Genomic DNA, 20,514 nt, shown 5'->3' with positions numbered 1-20,514 from the left:
GGCTCTCAGTGGTGGAGCCAGCCAACCCGTGGGACTGGGCAGGAAGGGAACTGAGCCACTGTCTGCCCCACCACCTCCCGGTGCTGCCTCCCCTTGGCTGAACCCAGCCAGAAGGCAAAGAGAGATCCATTGATCCAGTTCATCCGAGATCCCTCTCAGGGCTCAGAGCAGCATACAGAAAGGTAGTGTTTCTGGAGGAACAAATAAAAGATATCCAGCAGTAAGGTCAAGGAGGCACAGAAGTACTTCCTGCTTCAAGGGGTTGAGTGGCTATGGTAGTTGATGTTGAGAAGGCGGATGAAGTAAAAGCAACTTCACATTTATCTTTCCTATCAAAGACAATGGTCTAACTGGAAAGAAAACAATAAACAGGGTTGCGATTGAAAACTGGGCAAATCAGCTGAACAGACATTTCTCAAAAGAAGACATACAAATGGCCAACACGTATATGAAAAAAAAAATTTCAACATCACCATCATCAGGGAAATGCAAATAAAAACCACAGTGAGATATTATCTCACCCCAGTTAGAATGGCTATGATCAAAAAGACAAAAAATAACAAATGCTAACAAGGATGCAAAAAACACTTATACAGTGTTGGTAGGAATGTAAATTAGTACAGCCACTATGGAGAATAGTATGGAGGTTCCTCCAAAAAAACTAAAAATAGAACTACCATAAAACCCAGCAATCCCACTACTAGGTTTCTGTTTTGTTTTATGTTTTTTGTTTTTGGGTTTTTTTGTTTTGTTTTGTTTTTTGAGATGGAGTCTTGCTCTGTTGCCCAGACTAGAGTGCACTGGCATGATCTTGGCTCACTGCAACCTCCACCTCATGGGTTCAAGTGATTCTCCTGCCTCAGCCTCCCCAGTAGCTGGGATTACAGGTGCGTGCCACCATGCCCAGCTAACCTTTGTATTTTTAGTTGAAACAGGGTTTCCCCATGTTAGCCAGGCTGGCCTTGAACTCCTGATCTCAAGTCATCTGCCCACCTTGGCCACCCAAAGTGCTGGGATTACAGGCGTGAGCTACCATGCCCAGCCCCCATTACTAGGCATTTATCCAAAGGAAACCTGTATATCAGAGGGATACCTGCACCCCATGTTTATCACAGCACTATTCACAATCACTAATATGGAGTCAACCTAAGTGTCCATCAACAGATGAATGGATAAATAAAGTGTGGTATATTTACACAGTGGAATACTATTCAGCCACATAGATGAGCCTGGAGGACATTATGTTAAGTGAAATAACCCAGGCACAGAAAGACAAATACCATATGATCTCGTTCACATACAGAGTCTGAAAAACAGTGATCTCATAGAAGTAGAGAGTACAATTGTAGTTATTGGAAACTGAAAAGGGTAGGAGGGGAGGAGATGGAGAGGTTGGTTCAAGGATACAAAATTATAGCCAAATCAGAGGAATATGTTCTAGTGTTCTATAGCACTGTCGGGTGACTACAGTTAACAATAATTTTTGTATATTTTCAAATAGCTAGAATAGAAGATTTTGAATGTTCCCAACATAGAGAAATGAAAACTCTTTGAGGTGATGGATATGTTAATTACCATGATTTATCGTTACACATTGTATCTATCGAAATACCACTCTGTACCCTATAAAGATGTACAATTATTATATTCAAATAAAAATAACATAAGGAATAAACAATATGGAAAGAAAAAGAAAAAAGCCCAAAATGGTCAAAACGATAAGCCAATACTTAACTCCTTTAAGCCCGTCTGCAGACCTAAATAAATCTTACCGGAGAGTGCTGAAAGAAAATTATGTTTAATTTCCAGAAAGGGCCAAAATAGTACGATATTGAACCTATAATAAAGTTACTGAAATTAAAAGGAATGTTAAAGATCTCAGGTTTCTTGATTTCAGGAAGCTATGTGATGGAACCTGTCAAAATTTGGTTGGTAATGAATATGCTGGAGAAACATTGGCTGTATAAGAAGATTGCACTGACCTGGGATGGACAGTCATGCACAAGTGTTTATTAGTGATGCTCGCATGGTGTGAGGAAGAAAGGGCACAGGACCCTTCTTTTTGACCCACTCCTATTCAAGTTTCTATGAAGATCTTGAATGAAGACAGGAGGTGTAGGTCAAAGTCATGGTTATGACTGATTCTGAGTTAGAAAGGGAAGTCCGTTCTGTGGATCTGAGAAGCTCCCTTAAGATGCCTCAGGCTATGAAGCTATGGGAAAGCTGGAAATTCTGGGTGGATGGGAGAATATTTCCTGAAGCTTTAGGGAAGTTGTTTGCTGAAGTTTGTCTGATGTGCTCTGTATGAAGCCAGAACCCGACGTCCCGTCTGCCTTGTTCCAGCACTGCTTCTGATTCCAGATCCTGAGAGCCACCCTTTCCCCCAGGGAAACCCTTGATGCCAGCTCCTCTGCTGCCAACCATGATGCAATGTGAGCTGTCCCCAGGATGCAAGTCCCTGCCAGAAGCCCTGCATGCTTCAAGACTCTCTGTGTGGCCCCATAGGGCAAGCACAACAAAGAAGTCAAATGACAGAATTTCAAAAGATTTCAACTGATGAACCAAATTGAAGGACATGTTAGGTATTGGAATTTTCCGGTTTGCAGAGCTAGTTCGTCTAAGCATTGGCCAGAACGAAGGCTGAAAGAGTGGCAGAGCTGCCACCGTGGTTACTGCCACGGGTGGAATTCGAATGCCTGAATTGAGGGAAGTGGGGGTCCTCCTGCATCCCTACAGATCTAGGGCACCTCGGAAGTGCTGGCTTACATGGAGGCACCCACTGTAAGAGAACGATGACAAATCTCAGTTTCTCCCTGGGAGAGTGTCCAGCAGGGTGATAAGCCAGGAAGATCTGTCAGGATGAAGAGTAGTGAGAGGAAGGGGGGGACCCTGGAGAAGAGAAGAACTTAAAGGGATTCACAAGAAGTTGAGGAGGGTTAGAGCTGAATGAGACCAGGTTGCAGGGAAACAGACTTTTTAAGATCAGTGTAAGGGAAAAACATCCTTGACAATCAGTGATGTTTCAAAACAGAATCAGCAGCTTCTTGAGATTGGGTGGCTGTAGTAAGAATGTAAAGGGGAGAGCTGGGTGGCACAGGCAAAGCGGCAGGAATGTATCCCCGCAGGGTCTTCGCTGCCTTCCAAATCCACTCCTTTGTGATCCCGTAACTTGTGAGTGAGCCTGGAGGGTAGCATGGAAAAGAGAGAGGAGAGGATCTCACAGCAGTATTTCCTTCTTTTCCCCTAACAATTGACTAGGTGGTCTACTCTCAGCAGGGAAGCAAACTAGCCACTAAGTTATAATAATTATCCCCTACATTTCCTTAATCATTTAAACTTCTGAAAGGACATCAACACAGCAAAGTAAAGAGTAAATGACTTGCTTTCAAAAGTGGGGGGTTCAAAGTGTAACCCCACCAATAACAGCATCACCTTGGGCAGTCACATATGCCTTAACATCCTTCTTTGTAAAGCACTTTCATCTACCCAGGTGGATTGTTGAGAGCTTAGACATGATGACATATACAATCTTTATATATGTATATATACAAGTATATGTTTATGGAGAAATGATGGCTGCCTCTAACCCATGTGGCCTTGTGTCATCACACATAAATTCACTGCAGCTCCCAACAACCAGACTTTTGGGGAAGTACAAACCTCCACATTAGCACTAGGTCTCCTTGCCCGCCCCTCTGCTGGAAGAATCCCTGGCAGGGGCCTGCTTTGGTGATGGTATTGAATTTTCTATTTCCTGAAATGTAATAAGCTTTCAGTATCAATGGTGGTCACCCCCTTGTACCTTCTTTTAAAGATTGGAATGCTATGTTGGTTTCTCAGGGCTGCTGTGGTCTCGGGGCTGCTATGGTCTCAGGGCTGCTATGGTTTCTCAGGGCTGCTATGGTCAGGGATTGCTGGGGCTGTTTGCATCCAAATGTTAATGTTACTGTAGACAATAAATGGGAGAGGGTGGGGGAAGGAGGATGTTTAGAGAAAATTATCCAGTCACCTGGAGGAAAAGCTCTTTACTACAAACAAGGAAATAAGGGCCAGGAGCGGTGGCTCATCACGCCTGTAATCCCAGCACTTTGGGAGGCTGAGGCGGGCAGACCACGAGGTCAGGAGATCAAGACCATCCTGGCCAACATGGTGAAACCCCGTCTCTACTAAAAATACAACAATCAGCCGGGCGCAGTGGCGCACACCTGTATTCCCAGCTACTCGGGAGGCTGAGGCAGGAGAATTGCTTGAACCCGGGAGGAGGAGGTTGCAGTGAGACGAGATCGCGCCACTGCACTCCAGCCTGAGTGACAGAGCAAGACTCCATCTCAAAAAAAAAAAAAAAAAAGAAAGAGAGAGAGAAAGAGGAAATAAGAAACTGCTATTTAGCAAAACATCAAATAAGCAGTTTGCTGCTTATGTCTGAGCACTACGGTGAAAACTGAGGCAAAAGTTCACAGTGTCGGTTCTAGTGACCAGGAACTGGGGCTGCACAGAGTTGTAGAGGCTCCCAAAGCTCGTCGGTTGTTTATGAAGGGAGTAGAGGCTGGAGGTCAGGGGGTGGGTGTTAATTTCTGCCACTAGCTACCAGATTTCTCCTAAAGATGGGAAAACTCCCTTTATAGAGACAGAGTGCAATTTTGTGTTTTCTCTGTGTTGGCAATGTCTGTTATTGCCTTGCAATAGATATGCAACAATATGGGTATGTTCATCTGAGTATTTCGGGGACAAAACTCCCAAACCAGCCACCACACAAAGGTGGTTACAGGTACCAATAGACACCTTTGGACTCAGACGGGTGTCGGCCTCCTTAAAGCCGTATTCAGTAAGGAGAATGAAGGGTAGGCATGGCTGCAGCTTTGGTTGTGCCACTGTGTGGATATCCAGCCAAGATCTCAATAGTCAGGTTGGTCCACATTGTCCAGATATCTCCAAGTAACATTAAGACTTTATGAAAATAACCAGTGAGAATCACCAAAGCCACATGGGGTAATGAAAACTGTATGTACAATTTTCTTTAGTTACATTGATGTTGTTACATACTGTTCATAATTAATGATATTGGTTTGTAATGTATCATGTCCTATTGTATTGTAGGTTCTAATACCAAGACCCTAGGTGTTCCTCTCTTAAAAGCTGGTGACCACCTTTAACTCCTGTGGTAAAAGAATGATAGTTCTGGGAGGATCTGTGTTCTCTCTGTGTGTCCATGCAGCATTGCCCCACACTGCCTATGCTGAGCTGCTCACTTTATTTTACTACATGACCCTGGTAGCTACGTCTTAGTCTTTGCTTATATGCTTGTTGTTTGGCGAACCGCCTTGTAGTATGCAGTCTTTATTGGTTGATGTCAATGGAAAGCTCTGCTTCCCTCTGGATGTCCTGTGGTATTGCTGCTCCTACTGTCTTTCTAATGAGTGCTGCGTGTCTGTATGTGCGTATAAAGAGATTTATGTAAAGAATTAGCTCATGTGATTATGGAGGCTGAGAAGCCCCAAGATCTGCATTTGCCATTAGGTACTCAGATATTTGATCCAACATTATTGTGAGTGCTGTATTTTTTAACTGCCATGTAATCCCCTCAAGGTCTGTGTTATTCTAGACAGAAAGCTGGGAGAGCTTCTCAAGCCCCCTTTGTCAGGAAATGTTACTTTTCTTTAGAATCTGACCTTGTGTGAAACACAGATGCTAGTGCAATGACATTAAAAGCCTCCGCCAGTAGTTGAAGTGTAAGGGAAATAGCTCATTGCTGTTATGGCTGGATCTTCTCATGGGCTCTCAACAGATCAAGAGCACCGTTACTACTGCTGCTTTCTTAACTTGTGCTTTACTCTTATTGTACCATTTGTTGCAGTCTGTGTTAAATAGGGAGGTAGCCCCAACTATGAGAAGGAGCCCTATATTGGAAACTGTATAGCCAACTATGAAACCTCCAGGCTTACTTTGCTTTCTCATTACAGGCAGCCTTCCCCTGTGCTCCACTGGAGAGAGCTAGAGTCATTAGCTCTCGCTTTATGTGAGGGATATGCTCCCCAAAAAGTTGTATCTAAATCAAGTTTTAACAAACTGACTCATGCTTGTTAATCCACTTAGAACACTTACTATTTAAAGGAAATGATAAAGAGTCCTTTTCTGTTGTTGACAGGGTAGTTGGCAAAGCCATATCTTCTGAAGACTGACTTGCACTCAGCAGTTTTAGATCGACTCGAGTCTATTTATACTAAGATCCACAGACCCCGGTGGTTCTCAGATGACTTGCAAATTCTACCAGTTTTTCAAATTGTGTGTTTTTTGATGATAACTTAAAAAAATTTATGCTAATCTTTTCAATGTTTAGTATAATAATGTGTAGATATACCCTAGATGACCACCTTATAATTCAGCACTGTCATGAGATTTCAGTGCCTTTGTTCCCAGTCCTGTAGTTAACCAAGACATCATCTAAAATCACATCACTTGACTTTAAATGTTTGCAAGGCATATCTGGCTGTCATTGGGTTGATAAAATCTGTCTTGTCCTCATTTTGTACTGTGTGGGGCTTTATCATCAGGTACAAAAGCAAAACTCCTTTGCTGTGATAGTTCACAGTTGAATGACATTTTTATAGACCATGAGTTTAGTTTCTTAGAGTAGATATTGAATCAGTTTGGCATCATGGAAATGGCATAGTACATTAGAGGTACATACTATGATAAGTGTCACAATCTAATAAAGAACAGAAAAGAGCATATTAGATAATTGGTGCATTTCTGTTAAAGTCACAGCAAGCTTAATGAACCAGTTTTATAGCTATTTGGAAGGATAAAAATGATGGGAGGGTTGAGTCATCATAGAGTGCCTGCCCTGTAGCATGGACCCCTGGGACACCTTACTGGACAGGGTCTTCTCTGGGTTTCATCTTAGTACATAACAGCTTGGAATAATTCTGTAGCAGAAAGTAGAGTGTAAAATGCAAAATGACTCTTATTTTGATGAGTCAAAGTTTTTAAGTCATGTATGTTGGAGTACACTTGGATTACTTCTGTAAAAACTAGCACATTATTTTAAAATCATAACAAAAACAGAGACTCCAGTAAGGGGTCCCTGTTGTTCAGAGTCAAAAGATTCAAGTCAACAAAAATGGAACATGTAAGTTAGTCTTTTTGCCACTGTTAAAAGAAAAACTGTGGATACAATACATGTAACAGAGTTTATGTGAGCATTAAAGGATTCATGAATCGGGCAGCACTTAGAACCAGAAGAGGTTCAGAGAGCTCTACCCAGCAGTGTGGGTAGTGCCTTTAATAGGATGAACATGGAAGTAAGACAAAGTAAACATATTTGATTTGTTAGAGTAGAAAGTCCCTAGTTAGAGGTTAGTTGGGGGTTTCTGATTGGTAACTTCTCTAGTTTCATTTTACTGTTCACATTGGGCTTTGGTTTGCTTGCATAGGAACTTAAAATGCTAGAATTACTTCAGCTTAATGACCTCCCAATTAAAATTGTTTTAACATCTCTTTTATTTATGATCTACAAAAGTGGCAACTGCCTACGGTTTGACCTGATAGGCACAACACTGGCGATTAGTGTTACCAAAGCAACATCCATCACAAGAATTAATGCTTCTTGATTTGAATTTTACTCATCTGTGTCTCTGTGTTTACGTGCATTCATTTGGTTGTACACTTGTATAAGAATTAAAAGCCTAAAAAGTTTATTCCTATGCCGGGTGCAGTGACTCATGCCTGTAATCCCAGCACTTTGGGAGGCTAAGGCGAGTGGATCACGAGGTCAGGAGTTCGAGACCAGCCTGACCAGCATGGTGAAACCCTGGCTCTACTAAAAGTACAAAAATTAGCCTGGTGTGGTGGCACGTGCCTGTAATCCCAACTACTCAGGAGGCTAAGACAGGAGAAACGCTTGAACACAGGAGGCAGAGGTCGCAGTGAGCTGAGATCAGGCCATTGCACTCCAGCCTGGGTGACAGAGTAAGACTCTGTCTCCAAAAAAAAAAAAAAAAAAAAGTTTATTCCTAGTTTTACATTTGTAGCATTGAAATTAAAAGAATGTGAATGAATACCAGAGCACTGTAAGAATTTGTTCTTTAACAGAGCTCTATATGCATTACACAATTTCGAGAAACATTGATCTGAATATTCCTGTCAGATCCTTGTCCCCTGTTCTCAGCTCTGAATGAGAAAAGTTTTGCAAATATGCCAATATTTTATATTAAGCCTAAAACTTATAAAGTATCAGATTTGTAAGTTGACTGTCTTAACCTGAATTTCTCAAAGTGTTCTCAGTTAATTACATTAACCTAAAACTAAAACTGTAAAGTGACTCCTCCCCTACCAAAAAAAAAAAAAACATTCAGCTGAAGTCCTCTGTTTAGAGCTTCAGGCCTTTGGGTTAAAGTCCACAACTCTTCTCAGGAAGTAGCAGTCAACACCTGACCTTAGGCTGTAGTGCTAATATAATCTGTGTCAGTAGCTGCCCATTGCAAACAAGGAAATGATCACCTGAAGTCAAACTCAGGAAGGAACAAGAACCTCTCTCTTTGAGCTCTCTGAAGAGTGCGGTTAAGATTGTGAGCATTGACAGCAGACAGCCTGTGTTCAGATACCACCTCTGATGTCAGTTATGTGACTTTGGGCCAGTTTATTAATCTCTCAATGTCTCAATAACATGAGTCTAATAATAGCGTATATACCCCTGCAACCACGGCATGAGGATTAGACAGGTTGATTGGTGTGTATAAAACACGTGGAACAGGGCCTGGCACAGGGTACGCCTTAGTAGATGTTAGCACTGCATCACGACTGCCACTGTGACTACTGCCCCTGCCACTGTTGCTGCTGCCACCACAGCAGGGCAGTGGAACTTCATCCTTCAGGCATTTATCAGCGTCACTCCCTGAGCGTGCCACCTGCATGAAGGGCAGACATGAAATTGTGCAGCCGGCATTCTGGTTTCCGCAATGCTCCCTGCCAACTGAGCTGTGTGAGAAGCACTAGGCTCTGAAAGAATGAGAAAGGTTGATTGAAATGTTGGTGAGGTCATTGTCAAATGACAATGTAACAATACAATTTGTCAAATGACAAATTGTAACAAGAAGCAACTGGACCACATAATTTCACATCCTTTTACACCCAAGTTTTTGATCAACAGAGCTCAGGCTGTACTTTAAGCTTAATGTGGCTGTGATTTATAGCATAGCTTGGGGGCGATCTGAACACTTGGAGGGAGAAAAACAAGTTAGGCTATTCCTGTTTCCATCATTCTCCCACCTTTCCTCCATCTGCCTGTCCCTACCTGGATATACATGCGAAAAGCCACGGCCCATTTTTCTAGATCTAGGTACTATGGGAAAAGACCATGAGGCAGACAGACAGCATCTGTACTGCCAGTGTCTCACTTCAAAATAAACTTCTTTTTTTTTTTTTTTTTTTTTTTTGAGACTGAGTCTCGCTCTGTTGCCCAGGCTGGAATACAATGGTGCAATCTCAGCACACTGCAACCTCCACCTCCCGGGTTCAAGCAATTCTCCTGCCTCAGCTTCCCAAGTAGCTGGGATTACAGGCACCTGCCTCTACAGCTGGCTAATTTTTGTATTTTTAGTAGAGATGGGGTTTCACCATGCTAGCCAGGCTGGTCTCGAACTCCCGACCTCAGGCAATCCACCCACCTTGGCCTCCCAAAGTGCTGGGATTACAGGCATGAGCCACCGTGCCCAGCCTACTTCAAAATAAACTTCTTTACCAGGAAATAGGCTTAAGAGGAGGCAGAAGGAAATTAGAGTAGGATCAGAAAGATAGAAAAAGGAGTTTTCTCTGAAATAATACTGCAGCCAGATACAGGCTGAGCAGGCCCAGTGATGGATAGAGAGGCTCATCCACTGCTGAGCTCCAACCTGGAGAGAGAATGTCTCGAAACTCCTTGCATGGAAGGTGCCTTGAAACGTATTTTTTCTCCTGTTGTTTATTCTCACCTCTCTTCATTCCTTTTTCTTTCTTCTGTCCTTGAATCGCAGCAAATAAAAGGACAAATCTGCTGAGAGGATGCATGGCACAAGTGGTCAGATGAATTACAGCCATAGCACCATATAGATAAGAGGCAAGGCTGGCGCCTGGGCAGGTCTGAGAGGGGCCAGGAGGACACACATCATATCAAATTGTGCAATTTAGCAAATGGCTGGTGGCAGGCTGAAATGATAGCGAGTTAATCTGTTTTCCATGCACTCAAGGCTTTTGCCAAACTAAGATTCACTGTGAAGACCCAGAACTGAAGCCCACCCAGGGAGCGGGCTGACTTGGATGCATTTCTCAGCCTTCTACAGTGGATGCCAGTAAAACTCACTAGAGACATGAATAGGCACCGGGATAAACGCAAGGGGACATTTTGTTCTTACCATGAGAGAAAGATACTGCTAACTGGCAAGAAGTCCCAAGGTGGTTATCTTTTGATTAGTAGTAGTAAAAATACTATTTAAAGCTAGCAGCATTTACTGAGAGCTTGCTTTGCATTGGGTGCTTTTTCAAGTGTATTACAAGTATTAGCTCATTTTATCTGCACGGCAGCTGTATAAAGAGAATACTGTCATTAACTTCACCGCATAGGTGAGCAATGGAGGCACAGAGAAGTTCAGCAGCTTGTCCAAGCGCTCATAGCTGGGAAGTGGCAGAGCCAGGCTTTGAACTCAGGCAGTCTGATTCAGAGTCCAAGAATGCTAACCACTGGGGAAGCCTGCCTGAATTGTAGGAGAGAGACAGTGCGGGTATACCAGGGACAAAATCCTGTCGGCTGAACATCAGTGTTTAAGTTGAGCCCAGATGCTCTGCACAAAATACAATGTGTCTGTGAGCATGTGACTGTTAACTCAATCAGCCATTTCCTTGGTTCCTGCTGTGTGCTGGCCACTGAGCCGGACCCTGTGGGATGGATAAATCAACGTCAGTCATGCCCCTGGAGACCTGGCTGTTGCAAAGAGGCTCCTGAAATCATCATAACCCAAAAGAGAAAAGGGTAGGTGCTAAAGAGAAGTATAGGTAAAGAGCAGCAAAATCATAAAGGAGGGGAGACTCTCTGCCTCTGTGGCATCAGCGAATGCTTCTCAGAGCAGGTGACTTTTGCCCTGAGACCTGAAGTAGGAATTTAAAAACATAGAAATGCAGTGAAATGGGAAGAAGGACATTCTAGGTGGAGAGAAGTAGAGCAAAGTGGTCCAATCTGCCCCCCTAAGGGCGTGAGAGAAATGGACTGGAAGGCCAGGAAGGCTGTCACCATGCGGGCCGAACACGGGGAGGGGAGGCGTTTGTCAGAACCAGAATGGACTCAGAGGGAAGCTCAATTAAAAGCTTCAATCTACAGATGAAAGAAGGAAGAATTTGGATATGTGACTCACTCAGTGTACCAAGTTCGTGGCAGAAGTCAGTCTCAAACCCCAGGCTTGCCCCCAATTTTCTTCGCGTTGCTCTCCTGGCACAAACGTGTGGGTAACAAGGTCTCACAATGTCAGGAGGGTATTGTGTTTTTATAACCTGTTCTATTTGAGGGTCTCCAAAATTACATATTGGAAGTTAATATTAGCCAAATGCTAACTGTCTGCAGACAAGAATAAGCACGCACTTTACATTGGGAGAAGCTAGAGATTTGGGAATCAGGATTTGCTGCAGACACTTTGAGGAATCTAGGCCTCTAATCCACAATCTCATAAATTCTGGAACTGCTGGCTTCATTACACTTTTTAATAACCAGTCATCATTGCTGCATCATTTGTGAGGTCTGGTATAGTTCAGCTAACCCTGCCCCCACCTCTATCCTTTAATAAACCTAAAAGTTTTCTTTCCTGTGAATTCATTTTCTTCCCTTTTATCCTTTGGACCTCTGCAATTAACATGGTAATTATTTAACTCGTATTACCTGAAGGTCCAGGAACACTTTTAAACTCGTGAAAAACCTTCACCAGTAATTTAGCTGCGATCAAGGTATCCCTGAGCCCTCATTATTTGCCGCTGGAAAATGCCATAAACGACATCTAACAGGCTTCAACTCTGTACCTCTACAACTAAGAAATTAAGCAGTATGCAGAACGCCAATGATTATTAATTTAAAAGAAATAAAAAATCAGTATCACCCCCCTGGAACCTGGCAGTTTTTCTTAACTGAAGGCAGCTGCCTGCAGAAGCCGTGACTTTCCAGAGCAACAGCGCCCCTGCGTGGTGATAGTGTGAACTGCACCCCAGGCGTGATTGAAAATAGGGCAGAAAGGAATGCTGGCCTCAAGCAAGGACACCTGTTCATGCCCAGATCACTTCTGCTTTCAGCCAGCAGACTGTTTCTGCCAAAAGATGGACGCAGTTAGATTTTTTTTTTTGTACCTGTGATCTGTCTTAAAACTTGTAGAGAATCTCTTTTTCCCCTGTGAAGTCAGGAAAATGACAGCAAGCAGCATGGATTGGTTGGAATAATTTTCATCAGAAATATGGGGTGAGAGGAAGGGATGGGACTGGAGCCAAAGAAGTGGCGGGATGGGGTGATGAGCCATATGGAGATGAGGTGCGGCGCCACGGGCTGAGAGGCAGGGAGTAGAGTGAGGGTGGGGTAGGATTTTCCTGGTCATCAAAACTACGAGAAATTTGATTATTTATATTTTAAACGAAACCAAAGACTGTATTGAAATGTCTTACACCCAGAACAGAGAAGTACTATCACCAAAGCTCAGAATTCCCAGCTCTAACGTGATGCCTTTGGGGACTGCCTCCCCACCCCAGGCTGACCTAACACACCCCTTTGAGAAAAGAGGACTTAGTTTCTCCTGTGAATTGAATATGTGGGTTGTGCCCCTCCAGGAGCCTCTAAAATCACCTCTGCCTTGACCTTGAGGGGCCATGGTAGAGGGGAGACAACACCAGCTTAGAAACCCCATGGCTGGGCTCTAGTCCCAGCATCAGTGGAGCACCAAGCAGGGAAAGTATTCGTCACTGATGTATTTTGTGATACTTACATTGTTTCTGGGCAGTTACACCCCTTATTGCCTGCACCCTGTGTGCAGCTCCCCATGCCTCCTCCCTTGGAGGCCACTGTACTATGTAACTTGCTGTGGGCTGCAAGAAAGACTTGGCTCCCGTTTCCTCTTCTGAAAAGCAGGGATCATGCTCCCTGCTGACCTCACAGAATCATTCCATGGATTAAATGGCGATATGGCTTGTCTGTGTTCCCACTCAAATCCACAGGTTGTGGGAGGGACCTGGTGGGTGGTAATTGAATCATGGGGGCAGGTCTTTCCCATGCTGTTCTCATGATACCAAACAAGCCTCCTGAGATCTGGCGATGTTATAAGGAGGAGTTCCCCTGCACAACTCTCTCTTTGCCTGCTGCCATCCATGTAAGACATCACTTGCACCTCCTTGCCTTCTGCTGTGATTGTGAGGCCTCCCCAGTCATGTGGAACTGTAGGTCCATTAAACCTCTTTCTTTTGTAAATTACCCAGTCTTAGGTATATCTTTATCAGCAGCATGAAAATGGACTAATACAGATGGGATGTAAAAATAAAATTCCTATATCCTTAGAACTGCAATATGAGCTTTACATCTGAGTTATGCTATAATATCAATCAACATGTATAATAATATAAAGTATCTAGTATATTTATTGTAAGTTATAATAACAGAGTTATATATAACAAGTAATTTCTTGTTAGTGTCTACAGTCTTGGGAAAAACAAATCTAGAGAAATAAGTAGTCCAAACCGGAGCTGCAGAGTCAAGTGGGTGAGAGAAAGAAGTCTCGCTTTTTTGTTTTCCAGGAAAGCTCAGGTCCAGTTCAGCAGGCCAGCCCAGGAGACTGGGAGAGCCCTGTGTACTCAGGAGAGCAGCCTCACCCTTCGTCCTTGTCTGAGATTGGGGAGTGGGTGCCCACAGCTTGTGTGTGTGTCCCCATGAGAGTGGGTGGTGTCATGAGGAGCATCAAAGGGCCAAGCACACTGGTGACAGATGTGGGGGGATTTGCCATTCTGAGGGCAGAGGAAGTCAAACACAAGTGGACTCGCTTAATAATCCCAGGAAGAGGACTGGGAGAGGAAGGCCAAATGAGGATGGAGGCAGAGACCTGGGGCCCATCTGCAAGCCAAGGAGCACCGAGGATGCTCAGCAGCAGAACCAGGAGAGGGCATGGAGCGGACCTGCCCGCAGAGCCTCTAGAAAGAACCAACTCTGCTGACACTTTGATTTTGAACTTCTGGCCTTCAGAACTGGGAGAGAATAAATTTCCATTGTTTTAACCCACAAAGGAAGAAAAAGACTATGAAGAGTAGAAGGGCCTGACAGGTGGCCACATGGCAGGCGAGTCAGAGAGTTAAGTCACGTGGGAGTTAGTTTAGAAAAGGATTTGTGAAGAGGGCCATCCCCTAGCAGTGTGTTGAATATAGTGAGGAATATGAGATGGAAAAGAATCCTTAGAGAGCATGGGTGCCAGACATAGCCACAGACAAAGTTGTGAAATAGACAGAAATTTGTCCCATTTATGGAGATTGTGGTTTTCCACTCATATGTCCCCCCACCCCATGTCATGTTTACCTGGCCCTCAGGCTCACGCTGATGGCCCTGGGCTGCTTTTTTCCTCTCAAAAGCTGATGTCTGGTCTCTAATTATAAGATACAAGATGAGATGGAAGTAATTGTTAACAATGTATTCATTCAACAATGGATTGGGGAAAAAAACATGGTACACATACACCACGGAATACTACACAGCCATGAAAAGGATAAAATCATGTTCTTTGCAGCAACATGAATGGAGCTGGAGGCCATTATCCTAGGCAAATTAAAGCAGGGGCAGAAAACTCAATGCTATATGTTCTCCCTTATAAGTGGGAGCTAAACATTGGGTCCTCAGGGACACAAAGATGATAGTAACTGACACTGAAGACTATTAGAGGGGGTAGAGTGGGAGGGGGACGAGGGGTGAAAAACTACATAGCCGGTCCTTTGCTCACTACTTGAGTGACGGGATCGTATGTCTATCAAACCTCAGCAACACACAATTTACACATAAAACAAACCTGCACATGTACCCCCTGAGCCTAAAATAAAAGTTGAAAAAAATATTTTCATTCCAAAATCATTTACTACATACAAATCGTAAGTCAGGATCCCTGCTCTGACACTAGGGATTATAGACATGTTGAAAGCTTCATTCTCATCCAGTCATTCATTCAGTGCCTGGCTGGGGTTGTGATAAGCAAAAGCAAGCCCATCCCTCTCCACATGTAGCTTCCAGTCGCGTGGCGGCATTTCCTCAGAGGATGAAGCCATCCGGCTAGCGTAGCAGGCGTGAGGTGGTTCCAGTAAATGGAGGTGGGACAATCTCCTTAGGTTGCCAACCTGCTTGGGGCTATTCCTGGTAGGGCCTGGAGCTCTGCCTAGAGAAGCCCACATCCCCTCTCCTGGAGTCGCAAGGGGAGGCCAAGTATTCTGTCCTATTCCAGTCTTTGCTGGAATGTGTCAAGTGCTGTGGGCTTGAGTCCTTGGCAATTTTTGCATGGCACTTAGTTTGGGGGTAAGTTTTCTGGAAACTTGAAATGTTTCACTTAAAAAGAAAAATGCTGGATTCAAAGAAGTAAAGTGTAACAAATAAATAGAGGCTCGTTCAGTTCAGGGCTCAGCAAACTGAGGGCATTGCAGCTCTGCTGGAACTGATGTGCGTCCAGGCAAGGGTCAGTAATTCTGAGATGCCATTCTGTTGCTTTCAGGCCTTTCTTGGTGAAAACTCTTAAAGGAGGTATAATTCTTCCCTTGCTTGGAGTCTTTGCTTCAGAGAGATTGTAAAAAAGATTCCCAGAGGATAAATCATATCTGTGTTAACTTCCTAATGAAATGAAAAATTATATCATTGCTGATTACTCCTCCTTGGCTGATATGGGGGAAAAAATGCTATTAATACTTTTTAGTGTGATTTTAATCCTTTGCATTCATAGATATTTGCATTAGTATTTTCTGGACATCGTCTTGTTTATATGGATTTTATTCATTGTAAAATGCCATCAGATCTAGAAATCTGAGTTCTGGGGGGTGGCAATGCTATAATCCCTGCCCAGAACCAAAACTTTCCCTGTGCAGATGGTGTTTCAATAGAGTGGAATGTGTGTGGGGTTCCTGCGTAGGGTTCCTGCGTATTTCGGTTTACAAACCCTGCAGTGATGGTTGTTTTCATCCTGAGTTCGGCTCCATGCTTCAGAAGATGCAACAGTGCTGAGAGCGGGACCTGGCATGCAGGAGACATTCAGTAAGTGTTTGCTTAATGAATGAATAAATGAATTCAACAACAATTAATGAAAGCACATCCCTTAGAAAGTCTCGACAGTATTGCGAGCAAAGGCAGAAACCATAAAAGAAAGAATTGATGGATTGGAAGGGGAAAATCTTTTTTTTTTTTTTTTTTTGAGACAGAGTCTCACTCTGTCACCCAGGCTAGAGTGCAGTGGTACAATCTTGGCTCACTGCAACCTCCACCTCCTGAGTTCAGGCAATTCTCATGCCTCAGCCTCCCAAGTAGCTGGGACTACAGGTACACATTGCCACACCCAGCTAATTTTTGTAATTTTGGTAGAGGCAGGGTTTCACCATGTTGCCCAGGCTGGTCTCAAACTCCTGACCTCAAGTGATCTGTCCGCCTCAGCCTCCCAAAGTGCTGGGATTACAGGCGTGAGCCACCGCACCTGGCCAGAAGGGGAAAATCTTGTAACATGAATTTCAGATAAACCATTATATCCTTAATACTTAGCGAATTCCTATTACTCAGTATACAAATATGAGTACCCAAATAGAAGAAATACAAATGGCCGATAAGTGTATTTGAAACATCTGAATCTCACTTATAAAAACATAGTGATTTTCCTAAATGGGTACCATTTTTTCCCAATCAGATTGGCAAAAATAAAGAATACAAATCCAGCCTAGCACATATATGTACTTTCAAAGGGAGGATAATTTGGTTCAACATGTTTTGAAGGCTGGTTGTACAGTATGTTTCGAAACCTTGAAAATGACCCAGAAATTTCCCTTCTAGAGATCTATCTTAAGGAAATCATAGGAGGCATAAAAATTTGCACCTACTTGTTACTGTGTGGCTTACCATTGCAAAAAGAAAATGGCAAACTACTTCTTCAGCTAAAGGCAGTGATACGCTATAGTACTAGAATATTAAAAATAAAGAGGGTGGGGAGAAGAGAAAGAGAATCGAAGGAGGAAAATTGACCTTTATTTTCTTCTTTTTGCTTAGCTATATTTTCTAAAGCTTTTGTTAAAATAAACTCTTACTTTTAACAAAAAAATTCTAAAAAGTCATAGCTGCTTAGATGATAATATAATTCTAATATTTATGTTAATTTTTGTTGCGAACGTATGTTTATGTTGGACTTACCAAGTGATCTAACCTATATTACTACGTTCTTTTCATAAGCCTCTGAGTTAATGTATATTAAGCCCTTACCATAATTCTCAGAGTTAAGCAGAGCAAATGACGTTGTTCTTCCATGACCACACTGAGACTCAAAAAAGTTAAATGACTTATTCAATATCACATAGTTAATAAAGAGTAAGACTGGCCATAAAGTCCAGGGTACCACACCTACAGCTGAATGCTTCTTCCTCTGTCATCTCTTGCTTCAAAACAAAATCTGAATGACCATTAGACGGTTGTTGGCCTGCAAAGGTGTAGAGCAAACTATTTTATGGTATTGAGAGCACTTACCTTGGCATTACTCCATCTGATTGGTTGTGTCAAGTAGGAAAGATACATTTGTTATTCCCATTTCATAGATGGAGAAGCTGAGGCTAAGAGAGGTTAAGTGACATGGCCAAGGTTTTACACAGTAAGTGGTAAAGTTAGGATTTAAACACTTTTAGTCTGAATCCCTTGTTCTGTCTACTTCAGTTTGGCATAATAAATTCTTAACTTCATTAACAGTTTGTCTCATTATATTCCTAAAGGTTTGTGATTTGGTGAAGTCTCTCTTAAGCTCCTTTTCCACATGGGTGGCATGGGTTAACAAGACTTTGAGGGCTGATCTTGTGTGACAGATTGTATTTCCAAAGATGTCTGGAATAATATCGTGTGTCCCACATACTGTTGTAGAACTATCACCTCTCCGTCCCAAAAGGTAGAACAGAAGCAACACTATGAAACTGCCAAAGCTAAATTGTAAACATTCCATGCACTTCTGCCTTGCTCTCTTGGGATGTGTGTGCTTAGAATCCAGCTGCCATGCTGTGAGGAAGCCCTAGCAACTCTGTGGAAAGGACCACATGGAAAGGAACAGAAGCGCCCAGCTCACATCCCTGGTTGAGCTCCTGGCCGTCTGCCTAATTTGCCGGCCATGTGAGTCATCTTGAAAGTACTGTAGGTTCAAGGTTTCACTTTCTAAGGTTTTAGTTACCCATGGTCAACTGTGGCTCAAAAATAGGTGAATATAGCACAATAAGATATTTTGAGAGAGAGACTATATTTACATAACTTTTATTATAGTATATTGCTGTGATTGTTCTATTATTAGTTGTTGTTAATCTCTTATGACTAATTTATAAATAAAACTTTATCATAGGTATGTATATATAGAAAAAAAACATAGTATATGTAGGATTCAGTACTATCTGCTGTTGCAGGTATCCACTGGGGGTCTTGGAACATATCTCTTGTGGATAAACGGGGACTACTGTAGATCCTCCTATTCCTAATTAGCCTACCCTAACTGATGTTGTATTGAGCAAAGTGAGGTGAGCCCACCAACCTCTGCCCAAATTACAGATTTCTGTGTAAGATAAGTGATTATTTTGTTGGGGGTAGTTTGTTATACTCATTTTCCCTCCTAACCCCAAATTAGGTGGCAGGGATGGGGGAGTCTTGCCTGAATCTCTCTATTTTTGTTAACTCCTCCTCATTTAGGGCAGACTTTGGCACCTGGATCACAACCTTATTCTCCACCCCAAACCTGCCATTATCCTTGGTGACACCATTATCCATGAAGGGGACCCATTTGATATGTTAGCTTCTCAGTTCCCTGTCCTCTACCCCAATGTCCTTCAAATTCAAACTATCTTACTCTTTCTGTTTGAAAATTGCTTGGAGGAGTAGAGAGGAACCTAGTGGAATATACAAGCCCACACAATCAGGAATTTTTACATGAGAGAAAGGAGGAATGTCATGAAGGGCATCAAAAAGCAAGAAACATGCTCATTTTCCCTTCCAACCCCAATTTAGGTGGCAGAGGTGGGAGAAGGTGAAAAGAACAAAGGGCATTGGAAAAGACTGCATGGAAGTCAGTGAAGACCAAGCAGTAAAGGGATCCTTCTGTGCTTAGGTGAAGGCTAGATGGAGACTTATCTCACCAGTGGAGCCAGAGAACAGATGTTCCAGATGTGTGTGTGGAAAGTGGGAAGGGGACTGATTAAGGAAAGAGGAAGCTCAAAGCAATATAGAGATGAGACAGAGAAATAACAGGGTTCCAGAGGCACTTGGATTTTATTCACCAAGGATGAGGGGAAATTAGTTGGTCTCAACATTTCTAACGGCAAAGTTACAGGTAACCTAATACATATGTGTGTGTGGATGGATGGATGGGTGAGTGGGTGGGTGGACGGTAGATGGCGGCCGATGAACAGATGGATAAGTGAATGAATAGATGTGAGGATGTCTCTGTGGGAGATTCAGCTCGCTCAGGAGTGATGGTGTTTCTGAGAGAGCCCGAGCAGCATTTGTTATCTCCTAGGTTCTCTCTGAATGTTCAAAGCAGTGGGTGGCACAGAGGAGGCTCAGCCCTCTCTGGATTGATCTGTTACTGGGGTGTACAGGCATTCAGTGCAGAGTTCTCTTCATCAATGGTCAAATAACTTCTGTTACCTGCTTGTGATGGCTCCCGTAGCCACTGGTTCAACTCCATGTAACAACTGAAGAGCAGCCTTGCTGCAACAGATAGACTTCCTGAGGCCTCTGAAGTCTAACTTAAGAATAGAAAGCCCAGTAGACACAACCTGTAGCACTTTAAGTCCTGTAGAAATATAGATAGTGATGCTGTTGGTAAAAAGGAACCCACCCTTTCCAAACTTTTTCCTAAGTCAGTGGTTGTCAACAGGATGAGGTCTTGTTCAAGCACAAGTGGCTGGACCCCTCCTCTAGAAGGTGTGATTCTGCAGGACTGAGCAAGCTTGAGAATGTGCATTTCTCACCTGTAATCCTAGCACTTTGGGAGGCCAAGGTAGGTGGATTGCCTGAGCTCAGGAGTTCAAGACCAGCCTGGGCAACATGGTGAAACCCTGTCTCTACTAAAATACAAAAAATTATCCAGGTGTAGTGGCACACATCTATAGTCCCAGCTACTCGGGAGGCTGAGGCACAAGAATTGCTTGAACCCAGGAGGCAGAGGTTGTAGTGAGCCAAGATCATGCCACTGCTCTCTAGCCTGGGTGGCAGAGCAAGACTCTGTCTCAAAAAAAAAAAGAAAGGAAAATACATTTCTAATAAATTCCCAGGTATACTGATAC

At 43.2% G+C, this 20,514-nt stretch overlaps 1 protein-coding gene and 1 long non-coding RNA gene across 23 annotated transcripts in view; one reads left to right on the top strand and one right to left on the bottom strand.

Moving 5' to 3' along the window:
• Nucleotides 1-20,514, top strand: part of LOC105494330 (regulator of G protein signaling 6) — a 626,815-nt gene that overhangs the window by 468,968 nt on the left and 137,333 nt on the right. The window lies entirely within an intron of this gene.
• LOC139364253 (uncharacterized) lies at nucleotides 8,861-12,039 on the bottom strand. The gene is made up of 4 exons (XR_011625757.1): nucleotides 11,900-12,039; nucleotides 11,382-11,455; nucleotides 9,969-10,182; nucleotides 8,861-8,997 (listed from the first exon to the last, which is right to left on the bottom strand). It is a non-coding gene; the product is annotated as an uncharacterized lncRNA (long non-coding RNA).

This window comes from Macaca nemestrina, chromosome 7 (assembly GCF_043159975.1).
Source record: "Macaca nemestrina isolate mMacNem1 chromosome 7, mMacNem.hap1, whole genome shotgun sequence".
Classification (NCBI taxonomy): Eukaryota; Metazoa; Chordata; class Mammalia; order Primates; family Cercopithecidae; genus Macaca; species Macaca nemestrina.
The sequence above is the reverse complement of the archived record's forward strand: the minus strand, read 5'-3'. Positions and strand labels throughout refer to the sequence as shown.